Source organism: Ahaetulla prasina, chromosome 4 (assembly GCF_028640845.1).
Source record: "Ahaetulla prasina isolate Xishuangbanna chromosome 4, ASM2864084v1, whole genome shotgun sequence".
NCBI classification, from domain to species: Eukaryota; Metazoa; Chordata; class Lepidosauria; order Squamata; family Colubridae; genus Ahaetulla; species Ahaetulla prasina.
In genome coordinates this window covers 104277309-104292975 of record NC_080542.1, presented here as the reverse complement: position 1 = coordinate 104292975, position 15667 = coordinate 104277309, and the positions used below count along the sequence as shown (strand labels likewise).

At 37.4% G+C, this 15667-nt stretch overlaps 1 long non-coding RNA gene across 1 annotated transcript; it reads right to left on the bottom strand.

Moving 5' to 3' along the window:
- Positions 1-9815: 9815 nt before the first annotated feature.
- LOC131197717 (uncharacterized) lies at positions 9816-15667 on the bottom strand. Its single transcript, XR_009155016.1, has 2 exons — positions 11803-15667; positions 9816-11340 (listed from the first exon to the last, which is right to left on the bottom strand). It is a non-coding gene; the product is annotated as an uncharacterized LOC131197717 (long non-coding RNA).

The following is a 15667-nucleotide window of genomic DNA, read 5'->3' as shown; positions in this document are numbered from 1 at the left end:
AGTAACAAAAGGAAGGTTCCGCCAGCGCCGCCCAGATTCTTCTAAGGCTGCAGTTGCTATTGGCTGTTCTCAAAGAGGCGGGGTTTCGCCTTGCTTTCTTCCAGTAATTGCATCAATTATTTGGCACGCCATTCGACTTCTCTTGGCTATCGAAACGGGATCTGAGTAGTTGGAATTCCTCCACGCGACTATAGAGCATAATGCATGGTTTTTGGCCATTACTCTACACAGAATTGTTTTGGTTTAGATTTTGATTACCGACGGGTTTTTCCCCAACCCATAGAAAACTTACAGAAATTTTGGAGTTTGCACATATAACTCAAGATAACAAACATACTTCATAATCCTGCCACCTATTTCGCACAACAACCCTGTAAGGCTGAGCAACAGGGACTGGCCCCAAATCACCTGGTTAGCTTTCATGCCTAAGGGATGTAGAGATGTCCTCGGAGTTTTAGACATATGATGTGTATATAAAAAAGAGATGGGACTTTGTGTGAATTTTAAAAAAATCCTTTTACAGACTGCTGCTCCAATGCCTCTATTCCCTGTCACTGTCCTCCTATCTTCACCCCAGACAGGTGGATAATAAAACAAGATTTTGTACTTGTGGAGGCTTCCCCTGAATACTGATAGAACCTGGGAGAAAATATTTCTTTAAATATCAATTGTGAAGACGTATTACTAATGGATTAGGGAGAAGATGAAACAACATTGTGAGGACCTGGCAGAAACATGATATTGCCATGATGCATTTGTGCAATAGCTGGAAAAAATGGGTAAGGTGAAAATGCCACTATCTAAATATTGAAAGTACCAGTTTGGTGTAGCAGTTAAGGTAAGTATCAGATGAGAAACTGGGACAACTGTTTCTAGACCTACCTTTGGTACAAAATCAGCAGGATGGCCTTGGATAGTGACTCTGTCAGCTCTAGCAAGCAGACAAATTCAATTATGATGGCAAACTACTTCCAAAAAACCTTACAAAGAAAACTGCTGTGATTAGTCCAGACAGTTTCCAGGAGTTAACATTTATTTAAAGGGACCAAAACAAAAACAAAATAAATATTACTGTGAATCTATATCTCTGTAGCTTCCTAACTCTCTTTCACTCTCAGAACCCTTGCTTCTTTCTCTTGGTGGACCCAGCAAGACCAGCAAAAAAGCTGGTCTCTTGCTAATTTAGGATAAGCCTAAAAATTGGTTTTCAAAGTTGCTGCAAGAGGCTCAGTTTTTAGTCTTCCATTCCAAAATGATATTATTTATTTGTGTCCCAAGCTACTCAAAATGATAATCATATGCATAGTTCATATGTGGAAAATAAAGCAAAACATACCATCAATTAAGTTGTAAAACTCTTTGCCTTCATAACTATTTAATAACACCTTTGAAGATGTTGTATAGTCCTTAGATGACCTTGGCTGATATTCAAAAGTAGGTAGAAAAACTAAGAAGGGTCAGATATAGTTAGTAGATTAGTGTTTTCAAACACTGGTAACTATAAGATATGTGGACTTCAAGATATGTTTTGCAATGCAGGTCTTAGCGGTCCTTTACTATTCACCTCTTGCTTAAGGTTGATGGTAATAGAAACCCAAATCCTACCTGGGAGGTGAACGGAGCTACAGTTTAACTACAAACCCAACTGTGAAGTTATTTCTTTTTAATTTTTAATTTTTCAGCTTTAAATCCCTCAATGTAGCAAGCACAGGGACTATTTGTTGGACATTAGAAACTGATGGGACTTGGAAGGCCTTCCCTTCTTTTTATAATAAAGTGTGCTTTACATCAGGGGTGAAATATAAAAATTTTCCCTATCGGTTCTGTGGGCTTGGCTTAATTGGTGGGCGTGGCTTGGTGGTCAGATGGCTTGGTGGGCGTGGCCAATAACAATAAATAATAAAAATAATAAACAAAGTATAAAAAAACAATAAGAGGTACCAAAAACCAACTTTCACACTTTACACACACACAACACAACACAACTGACTCACACACAACGTAAAAGCAGCTGCACTTCACACTTCACATAGCCACAAAAAGCTCAAAAACCAACTTTCACACTTTACACACACACAACACAACACAACACAACTGACTCACACACAATATAAAAGCAGCTGCACTTCACACTTCACACAGCCACAAAAAGCTCAAAAACCAACTTTCACACTTTACACATACACAACACAACACAACACAACTGATTCACAATGTAAAAGCAGCTGCACTTCACATTTCACACAGCCACAAAAAGCTCAAAAACCAACTTTCACACTTTACACACACACAACACAACACAACACAACTGATTCACAATGTAAAAGCAGCTGCACTTCACACTTCACACAGCCACAAAAAGCTCAAAAACCAACTTTCACACTTTACACACACACAACACAACACAACACAACTGACTGACACACAATGTAAAAGCAGCTGCACTTCACACTTCACACAGCCACAAAAAGCTCAAAAACCAACTTTCACACTTTACACACACACAACTAACACACACACACACATACACACACACACACAATATGCCACATACAGCTTTCTGAGATTTTGTGTGTTTGTGTAGTTAGAGTGAAACACTACAGAAACACACCAAATCTCAGAAAGCTGCACAAATATTTTATTTTATTATTTTATTTTATTTTATTGTGGACTTCAAATCCCAGAGTTCCTCAGCAAAGCCAGCCAGTTGATCACCGAGGAAATAGATTAGCTGGGCGATTGATTCTGTCTGGGCTGAAACTGAAACGGCTTTCGGACTGTGGCCATGCATTCATCAGTAATCAGTTAAGTGCCTTAGAATCTCTACTCTTACTTGTAGAGAACATATTTTCTACAAGTAAGAGTACAAGTAAGGTTCTGCTGTTTTTTACTTTTAAAGGCCTGTTTCGGCTGAAGCAAAACCGGCTTTTAGAAGTAAAAAAAAAAAACCCTCTGCAGATGGTGCGGCTCAGCAGAGGCAGGGGACGGCGCCAGGGATTTTTGCTACCGGTCCTCCGAATCAGCAGCTGCTATCGCTACCGGATCGCGTGATCCCGTCCGATCCGGGAGCATTTCACCCCTGCTTTACATTCAAGGTAAAATACATTTCATCTCTGATGGAGATAGGGATGAAGTTGGTTGGAGGTTACTTTTTTGAAAGTTCTACTTTTCTAACTTATTCAAGCTTCCATGACAAAAGGACAATCAGTTTTATTGAGGGGAAAAAGGACTGAATGGGAAAGTGGATTGCAGATACTACTAAAACTCCTATAGTGCATCTGTTTATACCCTTCAATTAGTCCAAACAGTATATTAGAGCAGAACAACTTTTGGATCAAGGTACTTCAAATCCACTATCTTAAAAAGAGTGTAAAAAGATTTTAAACCCATGACTATTGTGGAATTAAAATTTCAAGGATCTTCAGACTTACTATTATTCACAAAGTTGTGGTGGCTGCAAAAGTCCCCTAATCCAGGAGCGAAATCCAGCAGGTTCTGGAGAACTCGTAGCAGAAATTTTGAGTAGTTCAGAGAACCAGCAAATACCACCTCTGGCTGCCCCAGAGTGGGTGGGAATAGAAATTTTGCAATATCCTTCTCCCAGGAGGGAAGGGAATGGAGATTTTGCAGTATCCTTCCCCCAGGAGGAGAGGGAATGGAGATTTTGCAATATCCTTTCCCTGTAGTGGGGTGGGAATGGAGATTTTGCAATATCTTTCCCTGCCACACCCACCAAGCCACACCCACAGAACCAGTAGGGAAAAATTTTGGATTTCACCTCTGCCCTAATCCCATGTTTTGTGACTTCTAATACTACCTGTGATGTCCCATAAGCAAAGTCAATGAGTGATAGGCAGAAAGTCAGAAGTCACTTCCATTCCCACTGCACTTTTGGTTGCCCATAGTCATTCTATTCATCTCTTTACATAGTTAAATATTGACTTATTATCTACACGGAGGGAAGTACCGGCATGCAGTGGGATATCCCAAGGATATCCCAAGTCTTAGGCCCAGTAGTCTTCAACATCTTCACCAATGATTTACATGACGGGATAGAAAGGAAACTCATCAAATTTGTAGATGACATCAAGATGGCAAGAATAGCTAATACTCCAGAAGATAAACTCAAGATCGAAAAGGAACTTGACCAGTGGTGGGTTCCACTTACCTTTGCTACTAGTTCGCAACTGTGACTGTGTGTGCGTGCAGCACTTCTACACATGCGCAGACCGTCCATGATGATGTCCGGGCAGGTGGGCGGAACCTTCTGCTGCCGCCGCAGCTACCAATTCTTTTGAACCAGGGCAAACTGGTAGAAACCCACCACTGAACTTGACCAACTTGAACAATGGACCCTATCTAACAAAATGAAATTCAATGTAGAGAAAAGTAAGGTTTTACATTTATGCAAGAAAATCCAAATGCACAAAAATAGAATAGCTGGCACCTGGCTCAACAGTAGCAACTGCAAGAAGGATCTTGAAGTCCTAGTGGACAATCACTCAAATATAAACCAGCAGTGTGCTGCAGCTGCCAAAAAAGCCGACACTGTCCTAGACTCTGTTAATAGATTCAAGATCATGTGAAATATTAATACCACTTTATAATTGCTTGGTAAATCCACACTTGTATCCAGTTTTGGTTGCCATGATATAAAAAAGATGCCGAGACTTGAGAAAGAGTGCAGAGAAAGGCAATAAAGATGATTAGTGGATTGAAGACTAGGACCATTACAGGAAGTAACAATTTAGTGAAAAGGGGGACTAGGGATGATATGATAGCAAAGTTCCAAAATCTAAGGGGCTGCCACACAGAAGAAGGGGTCAAGCTGTTCTCCAAAGCATCTGAAGGCAGAACAAGAATGGGTAGAAACTAATCAAGGAGAGAACCACCTAGAACTAAGGAGAAATTTCCTGACAGAACAATTAATCAGGCTTGCCTCTAGAGATGTTGTGGGTGCTCCAACACTGGAGCTTTTAAAGAAGAGACTGGACAGTCATTTGTTGAAATGGTATAGGATTTCCTGCTTGAGCAAGGGAGTTGGATTAGAACAGGGATCTCCAACCTTGGCAACTTTAAGCCTGGCAGACTTCAACTCCCAGAATTCCCCAGCCAGCTTTGCTGAAGTCCAGAAGTCTGGGAGCTGAAGTCCGCCAGGCTTAAAGTTGCCAAGGTTGGAGACCCCTGGACTAGAAGACCTCCAAGGTTCTTTCCAAGTCGGTTATTCTGTTACGATGGGTTGCAGTCTTGTAGTATATCAAGAATGCATATTTATTCAGGGGAGTTCTTAGTAGATATCTCCCATCAAGCTGTTAAACATGGATTTGATGGCATAACAAATAATACATAGCGGGTTCAAAAATCAAATTCAAAGAGGGCTTTTCATCAATTTGATGGTGTCACAGGATTTAATTCTAGGCCTTGTGCTGTTCCACATCTTTAGAGTTGGATAAAAAAAATAGAAGAAATGCCTTTCAAATTTGCATTATCAAATGGTCATTCACAGTTGACTCAAAATTGGGTGGATATGTAAAGGTTAAGGCATCAGGCTAGAAACTGGGATACCACCTTAGGCACAAAGCCAAACACTTTCAGCCCTAAGAAGCAACCAATAGGAAGCAAGAATTGAAAAACATGAGCAAAACATCTAAAATAATGTTCTGTACCAGAGAGAAAGTCATGAAATAATGAATTAAACATGAAACTCAGAATTATAGCCCTGCTTTAGGCATGAAAGTTGAAAGGGTGACCTTGGATTATAGTCAGTCTTTCTCTCAGCCACCCACCACACACAATTATTATGAGAAAAATAGGAACTGGGAGGATATGAGTTACTTATAAAAATAATGAAGTTGAAATTGAAATAAATAAACAAACTTCTGATTGAACTTTATTAAACTTTTCCTAACAGAAAGAACAGATTGACAATGAAAATGATTTTCCAGAGAGAGAGAGAGACTAAATATAATCAAGGAGAGATAGAAGAGGATGGGGGTGTCTACAGGGCATGGTACAAAAATCAGGATGGTGGATGGATGGGACAATGCAATCAAAGCTTAGCCTGTTGTTATGTGTGTTGCAGACACAATATACATGATAAAATGAGTGGAATTTTGATAATACCATCCTGGTAACTTTTTTAACAACATTTTTCCGATATTCCCCAACAGTGATTAAATTCAAGACTCTTGTGACAGAAAAGTCACTGAAGAAATTTATCTACAATTGGTATTTTTATACCAATATGATATAAAATATATACTTTATGTTATATTATACCAATATAATGCTAAAAATGCAAGTAGAAAAATAGGGACCACCTTTGGTGGGAAGGTAACAGCATTTCGTGTGCCTTTGGTGTTTAGTCATGCCGGCCACATGACCACTGAGATGTCTTCAGACAGCGCTGGCTCTTCGGCTTTGAAATAGATGAGCACCACCCTCTAGAGTCAGGAATGACTAGCACATATGTGCAAGTGGAACCTTTACCTTTACCTTATACCAATATAATATAAAATATAAAGAACTGAAATATGTCACGTGGATTAGATGATTGTCAAAATTTTAAAAAGAGTTTTTTTCTTTTTGGGCGGGGGGAAATGTACAGTTTATTATAGTGTTAATCTAAGAATTGCACATGTTTCTTTTATCCTTGCAAGAAGTCAGAAGTCATTCTTCGCATATATTTTCATTTTCCTTTTTTTTTTAATATATATGTTTCTGTACCTCTATTTTTATCTTTTTTCTTCTTCTTCATCTTTCCTTCTGAGTGTGAGTTTATGTTATTTTAAGTGTACATTTTGTAAAATTTAATAAAATTAATATGAAACGGGTTACCCCTGAATTTCAGCCTTAAGTAATGGCTGGGCTTGATCTAAATAACCCCCTTAACATAAGCTCTATGATTATGCAGCAACTTAAAAAATCCAATTCTACATTCTTTTTCAACTTTTTCAACTCGTAATTATTTGGTTTAGGTTATATTAATGCCTCCTTCCTCATATATTCCTTTCTAACATTCTAGTGCACATCAGAGTCTGTGATTCAGATTTCTTTGATGAAACAGGATGAACAGTTAGTACTTTTCATCTGAAATTCTCTTTTGAAATTTTTTTTATGTTGATCCATTAGAGAAAATTTCCTAGATTTCTGAAAAATAATAATGCCATTCTCCTTGTGACTTTTTATGAAATAGCGTATTTTTCAGAGTATAAGACACACCTTTTTTCCCCCTAAAAGGGGGTTGAAAATTTGGGTGTGTCTTATATACCGAATGTATATAATGTATGTAATGCCCACCCACTGGCCCCACTCTTGGCCTTTGCCTCCAGCCAAGTAGCAAAAAGAAACAGCCCATTTCAGCTACAGCACAGCCTAATTAGCACAAGTTGATTGTTGGTTGGATCTGCCTCCCGACTCTCAGCTGTTTCAGGGTCCAGGGAGTGCCATGGCCTATTGCTGCGTGGGCCTCTGCTGCTTACTGCAAGGAGGTAAATTGCTGGGAGCAATTTTTTTTTTCTTGTGCTAAACAAGCTATGCTGAAAACGAACATGAAAGTAAAGCAGGCTGTTTGCTGTTTGCTGCAAGGAGGCAAAATTGATGGGAGGCAGAGGCAGATTTCTTTTACTTATTTTCCTCATCAAAAAGGTAGATGCCTCTTATAGTCTGGAGCATCTTATACTCCGAAAAATATGGTATCTTTTTTACTAATTATTTTTATATTACAGCATATGCTTATGTTTTATAAGGTATGTAAAGAGGCCTGTATCTTTTATATAAAAAAATGTCTTTGACACCCCTTAGACTTCATGCTATGCAATAAATGGACATAAAATTATTTCTTTTTAAAAAAATATATGTTTTATTTGTAGTTTTCCTTTAACAGCCATACATATTTTGTGAATAGTGTATCTGTGGACAGTGCATACATTTTACACAATGCTAACAGTAATAGTACAATTAAATATATACAGTCCTAATCTTCCAATTTCTAACCTTAACATGTACACTTTAATTATAATAAATTACTTTATAATTTTATAAATAAAATTATTTCTGTCTTGTTTAGTCTCCATCTCCTTTTTTGTTCCTCTCTATTTCAAACTATAAATTAATAATTATAAGTTATAAATAGAATATTTGATATTCAAACCAAACTGTTTCATCTAGCAGTTTAAAGTATATTTTTGGAAGTGGTTTTCAATAATATCTGTTAACATGCAGTATTTTTAGGATATAGTTGTAAAGAATCGGATGGAAAAATATATGTGGAAAACATATTTCCTGAAAAAAATACTGTTCAGAACATGAGTTGGGTGCAAACCTAAGTATAGTTTTTACTCCAAAGTGCTGAAGATGAGTGGGATGGTTGATGAACAACAGGACACAAGAACAATCAAGTGGGCTGGCTTAATTATTGCTAATTTCACGGCATTTTCACAGTGTCTTTTTATAGCCCCGCTTGGGGAGATGGAATTTTACTGCATCAAATGGATTCTGACCTAAGCCATAAAACAAAAGCTAAAAAACCAAAAACCCTTCTTAAATAAGAGCAGTTTATTTAGTCACCTATGTGTGAGTTGGGTGGATATATAAATTTGTTTAAGTAAATAAAGTACATCATTTTTAATCATGCAGAACTAAAAATGTTCAACTAGCAATACAAATTAATTAAGCTTCAATACAGAGTTTAATCAAAATAGAAATAGATATTCTGCTCCAAACTCAGGAGAATCAGATTTTGGGTTATTTTTCAGCATTGTCAAACTGGACCATAGACTCTTGTGGGAGAGTATGGGGTTATTGCAAGAAGTCTATGCTTGCCACCTAATCAGTATCTCCCTCACTTCAAACAAAGGGAACATTCTTAATAGGGCTCTCAAGATGTTCTCACCAGCTGGGCAAATGATGCCTGATGTGATCTGATATTAAGCTATATAGAATTTAACAGATCATCACCAGGTTTTTTAATCGGGCCTGGAAACTCACCCAATAAAAGGTCGTCTCCTATGGTACCATGTATAAGTATATCAATAGGAGGTTGTTAGGAAATCCAGATGGGTGATCTTCACAAAATGAAGGCAGTTGTAGTATACTGATATAAATAAAATTGACAGTAGACTGCAAAGTCTATAACCAATTTCAAGTGGCTCCTTTTTATGAGAAAAAGGAAGACTGGAAGATTTGGAGAAATATAGTGATAGAAGAGTTGCTTAGCTCTTCTGCTTCTGACCATTTTGATTTTGGTTTTGTACGGGTTGTTTTGTTTGAGGTTTTCTTTCTTTCTTTCTTTCTTTCTTTCTTTCTTTCTTTCTTTCTTTCTTTCTTTCTTTCTTTCTTTCTTTCTTTCTTTCTGAAAAATGATCATTTAAATGGTGAAATTTTACCAACCAGGTTTAGTTGTTATAGAAATGGTAACACTATAAGAAAGAGATTCAAAATAGATTTGATATGTTGTTAAGGGGGGGGGGGGAACTAAAAATAGACTGAAAAAATACCACCCTCTTCTAATCCTTAGGGGTGCTGAAGAAAATTCTTTAGTTTGCATACACTGTGGAGGAACATAGGTGCACACCTTTCCAGAAAACCAAGTGGCAATAGACAATGCCCAACTAGATGAAGAAATAGTCTGGTTTTACACACTTTGCATGAATTCTGGGGCTCAATTTAGATATTTTAATGACTATAGTTTACTGTGTAAATTTCACAAGTCAGCCAGACAAGAATTACCAGGGCTCCATGGACAGCCAGGCCTGGGAATGCAATCAGATCTTCAGAGATATAAAGAACATTTGAAGGGTGAAAACCCTATGTACCTTGGGGAGATAATATTGCAGAGCATGACACTATGACAGAGAAGGTATACTTCCTTGGTTCTGATAAATGACAATCTTTAACTGACGACACTCTGGGTGTACAACCTCCTCTGTTTGATCATACCTGAAAGGCAGAAATTATTAGAGACAAGGACTCCTTCAAATAACCATGCCCTGTGCCATGAAGGGCTTTATAGATGACAACCAACAACCTAAATTGCAATTGAAAGCCAACTGGTAATAGTGCAGCTCGTCAAGCAGAGGTTACATGATGGGCACTACAGCTTGCACTGATGCATTTGGAATGATTGTAGCTTCCATTTGGTTTTTAATGACAGCCCATGTAGAGTGCCTTATCAGTGCATGAATGACCATCTAAATAGGTCTCTTTGTTGGTCAGTTAAATGACGGAATTAGTGAATTAGAAGAACTGTGGGCAAAAGTCCTGCCTACAGCTTTCTGTCACACCAGCAGTATCTGAAAATCTAGGAGGATCCCCTTGAATGGGGAAGTGCAATCTCTTCCAGGTCTACAAGTTAAAACCATCCCAAATCTAGAGATCCGAAACAGTCCCAGGTCCGCTCAGTGTAGTCGGAATTAAGCCTGAGACTGTTCCTTCCTATCCAGACCTAAACAGTTTGCAGACACTGGGACAGACATTTTCACCTTTGCAGTCAGGAATGAGATATACAGTTAAATACGACCAGCATATTGATGGTTCCAAATGGATAGAAGATTTCTCTCAACTCCTTTCATTGTTGCAGTAGTGGAGTACTAAAATTAGGATGGGAGAGCTTCTTAGGAAGATTAAATTACTACAATACTTTGAAATGTACAATTAATATTTACAGTTATGTGTGCAAGTATTTGAAACTTTTGTTGGCATGTTTACCAAGTATATCTTACACTGTAATGTTACACTGCAAGTTACAAAAACTAAAACATCAACAACGTAACTTGAAACTAGACCTATACCTGGTCTTACATAAAATTCTTTATTTCCTTTTCAGAAATATTCACCTATAGTCAGAAAAACAGAAGCAGATACGTCTTCTCTGTGGCATCTCCATCTGTATATGCCTTTAGGAATAAGATTGTAAGTGATTTGTGCCAGAATCTAAGAGATTCAATTTGATATTCTTAACAAGAGGGCAGAGGGACCTTCCAACTCATTTCTGCCACTAACACAGTATGTGGGGAGGAAAACAAAGAAGCTAAGAGAGAGTGAAAGCTAATCCACAGTGAAAGCTATTCCTCTTCAAATAACACTTATTAACAAAGGATTAGGCTGTCCACTAACCAGAACAGAAGAGCTGAATCTGTACTTCTGGCAGCATTATCAACCCTCTCTTGATGTCTCACTGAAAGACGTTATTGGATAATATCTCGAGAAAATCTCATATTTGAGCACATGCTTTACCTGCAAATGAAATTCACAGAACAGCCTGTCCTGTTAATTATGATGCTACTTATTGCCAAGAATGAAGGCAGCTTCTTTATCTACTTCCTTTCTTCCTTTTTCCCCCTGTCAAGAAAACGACATAACAGAGCAATAATGCAGTAGCTGGAAAGAAGAAGTCACTTATGCACAAGAAATACTGGCTGCTTAGAAAAAAAATTGGAATTGTAATTAATCAAAACTGCATATACAACATCAGGGTGATCTAGCTGTTAAAATAAATAAACACAATTCCTTGAAAAGATATTTTTTTTCTGCTGCATGATTATTTCTTAACAAATTTTTCTTCTTACTCCAGACTAAAACAATCATAACCCAGTTATAATTGGGAGATTTTAGCCAACAAAGAAATAACAGAGATAGAACAGGAAGCAAAGCAAAATTAATCAGGAGAATTTGGTTAAGGTTTTGAGAGGCTATATGTAGACAGATAGAAGTAGGTAGAAGAAACATTACAACTTGGATTACAATAAATCATTAATTTAAAACTAGCAAGGAGATAAAGGACAAAGAGGAGAAATAAAGTACCTATTTTCAGCGTGGGAGGAAGGTAATAGGGAACTGTTCCAACACTGGAACCAATGTTCCATAGTAATAGTCAAAGTATTATTGCTAGTTCAGAATGGATTTAATGAATATAAAGCAGTAAAGAGCTCCCCTCCCCCCCTTGTGGAATACAATGATCTAGCAGAGAAGAAGACAAGAAATACAAAAAGCATTATAAGCTTTTATTGTTTTTTGTTTTTGTTTTTTGCATTCCCTGGAGCTCCCTTATACCACATACTGAAATCGAATATTTTACAGGCAAAAATCAATGGCACAGTTTTTGACTATTTTTAGATGGGAAATATCCTACTAAAATTTGACCCTATGACACTGTTTCATGAAATGGGAGAGGGGAATCAAACCTCACCCTATCCCTCCAGTCTTTGAAAAACATCATTCCTGTGAGTTACTAATCTACTATTCCAAGTCTATGCAAAAAGAAAAAAAAATGATTTTTTAGTCACTCCTCATGATGATTTCTAGCTTCTGAAACTTTACCTGGTAATAGATTAAGTATTGCATGCTAGTAGCCACTCAGCATATTGACCAATTAATTAATTCAGCTTTCCCAACTGGTGCTCTTATATATGTTGGTTTTTATCAATCTTTGGAATTTATCAATTCTCATTATTCACAGTCAATTCTGCTGGGTATGTAGTCCAAAAGAAATGAAAGGTACCAGAAAGATGAAATTTATTTATTAGATATATATATATATATAGTACAGGAACACAAGACTGTGTAGCTAATGTTTCTTTCTCCTGTTTTTACTTCCTACTATCTTTGCATTTTTGATGTTTTCCTGTGTTGTTTCCAAAACAGAACAATTTCTATAATCAGGTCACGTTTCACAAGTCATTGTGAAAGCAATTTCAGCAAATAACTAGATTTCTGGCATTTTCTCACCATGGTTTTAAATACAAAGGAAGGACAAGTGGCACAAGTGACCTCGAGGGACTAAAATATTTACAATGGTAAGAATATATACCATACATACAGTTCTCGTGATAAATGTTCCTTAAAAAAAACCACTGAACTAAATATGCTAAACATTTTGGGATTCCTTATAAGACTGAAAATCCCTACTGGTCTTTTATATATGTAGAACCTATCTGGGAATTATGGTATGAACTGGCAGAATTTATTACAGTACTTCAATTATGAATAATTTCTTCTGTTGGACTTGACAGATCTTGGATCTCCTCAGGCCACACACCTGCTTAACAATGCTACACATTTTCTGCATTTTTTTAAACATTTCATTGCCATTTCTTCATACCATTTATCATTTCTTTATCCCTCTTTTTGTACTAAGTAAAATGAATACTTCCGGAAATTCTATGTAGCTGATTCATGAAAACTTTGCTGTCATGATAAATGTTTGCTTTCAGAAGTTGTGAGTGCTCCATCAGTGGAGGTTTTTAAGAAGAGATTAGACAGCCATTGTCCAGAGTTGTTAGAGTCTTCTGCTTGACCAAGGGGTTGGTCTATATAAGTCCTGCAATGTCCCTTCCAACTCTGATATTCTGTTATTCTTTAATACACTAAAACATACTGAAGTGCCTTCATGATGTAGTATTTTGTCAAATGCTTTGTATTAGACAAACACTTCACAGAAACAAAAGAAACAACTTTCATCATAATTTTTAAAAAAAATCAATACTCAGGATTCCATAATTTCCAATATGGCCAGAGGACATGAATTCAAAATTGCAGCAGTAATCTATAACATAAGTCTCTAGAATTGTATCAGGCCTTGGAAGTAGAAACTATGTCCAAACTGTAGTTTAACTTGATGGAAGAAAAATTACTTAAATATAGGTAGATAATAGAAATCATATAATAGGCATCATTTAAATATGTTTCAAATTAGACCAAATTTAGCTGTCCCTGACTATTGGGGATCAATGTTATATCTTTACAAATGTCTTTAATGCAAAGAACCCCACTGCAGAAAACTTTGCACAGGATTTATGACTTTGCTAACCTGATATTATGAAGGTTAGTTAAGTCATATCTGAATCAGATATGACACTGACCATACAGAAAAATATTGTCCATCCTGAACTGTCCTCACTAATAATTTGCCACTGTTCTAGAGACATACCTGATCTCTTCTGTCAGGAATTGATAGTTCCATCCACCCCTGATCAATTGACTTTCCTTCAACCTTGCCAAGAATTTTTCTCTTTTAGTTTGCATCACTTGCCTGAATTATGTGAATTCTGCTAACTAATGATCACCTCAAAGGAACAGTCAATCTTTATTTTTTCCAGTACCAATTGCTTGATAGGGTTTGAATTCCATAATGTAACTGTTGGCAAAACTATAATTCAAAGAAATTTCTTCTCTGCCTCATTTTTTTTTCTCAGGGAACAGCTTTCACTGGCATATATTACTGCTGGAAAAACCATTTCTTTTATCTGTTGCAATCTTTGTCTTAATTGGTTTTATATTAGGTTTTTTTTAAATGAAATATTTAAGTTATTTTCTATTATAGTGTCCTGGTACATATTGACCACAACATTTAAAATGTTACAAATGGATTTAAATGTACTTTCTAAAGGATTATGATCGATCTCATTTCACTTTTAGCAGGACATAATTATATTCTATTTCACTATTTTCACTGTAAATTGTAGTTCAAAACACCATTATGTGATCTACATTTTTTCTTTTACTTTTTTCCCTCCCTCCCTCTTTTCTGCTTCATTGTCAAGGTTGACTCCCAGTTTATTTTTTTATAAGAAATCTATTATTTCAGAGGATACAATGTGTTATACAAAGCAAAACCATTTGAGTTTTTGATTGAAAAGGAGGAGGAGTACAGGAAAAGGATTTCTCTCTTTCACCTAAGACCCCTTTCACAGCAGGAAATATATATATATATATATATTTGAATTGCCAAATGGAAGCCTTTACATAAGAAAAGGCCACACAGGCTAGAAAATTCCATAGCAACATAGAAGCAATCTAAAGAAATTGGCTATTTGTGCATTTAGTCCTTTTTCTAGTTAGACAATATAGAACCTTGCCTAAATATTTTGCTATGAGAGTTATTTTGCAGAAATATATTATTATTATTATTATTATTTAATCATATTTATATACCGCCTTATCTCCCGAAGGACTCAGGGCGGTTCACAGGCGCTTAAAAACATATAAATACAGAATAAAAACAATTAAAAAACTTATTTTAAAGCCCGTTAATTAAAATATACAAATAAAACCCAATTAAAACCCAAAAATTTAAAATCTAGCTCAGTCCTGAACAATTAAATAAGTATGTTTTAAGCCCGCGGCGGAAGGTCCGAAGGTCCGGAAGCTGACGAAGTAGTTCGTTCCAAAGGGTGGGAGCCCCCACAGAGAAGGCCCTTCCCCTGGGCGTCGCCAGACGACATTGCCTCGCTGACGGCACCCTGAGGAGACCCTCTCTGTGAGAGCGCACGGGTCGGTGAGAGGTATTCGGTAGCAGTAGGCGGTCCCGTAAATAACCCGGCCCAATGCCATGGAGCGCTTTAAAGGTGGTCACCAAGACCTTGAAGCGCACCCGGAAGGCCACAGGTAGCCAGTGCAGTCTGCGCAGGATGGGTGTTATACGGGAGCCACAAGGGGCTCCATCTATCACCCGCGCAGCTGCATTCTGGACTAACTGCAGCCTCCGGATGCCCTTCAAGGGGAGCCCCATGTAGAGAGCATTGCAGTAATCCAGGCGAGACGTCACGAGTGCGTGAGTGACCGTGCATAGGGCATCCCGGTCCAGAAAGGGGCGCAACTGGCGTACCAGGCGAACCTGGTAGAACGCTCTCCTGGAGACGGCCGTCAAATGGTCTTCTAGAGACAGCCG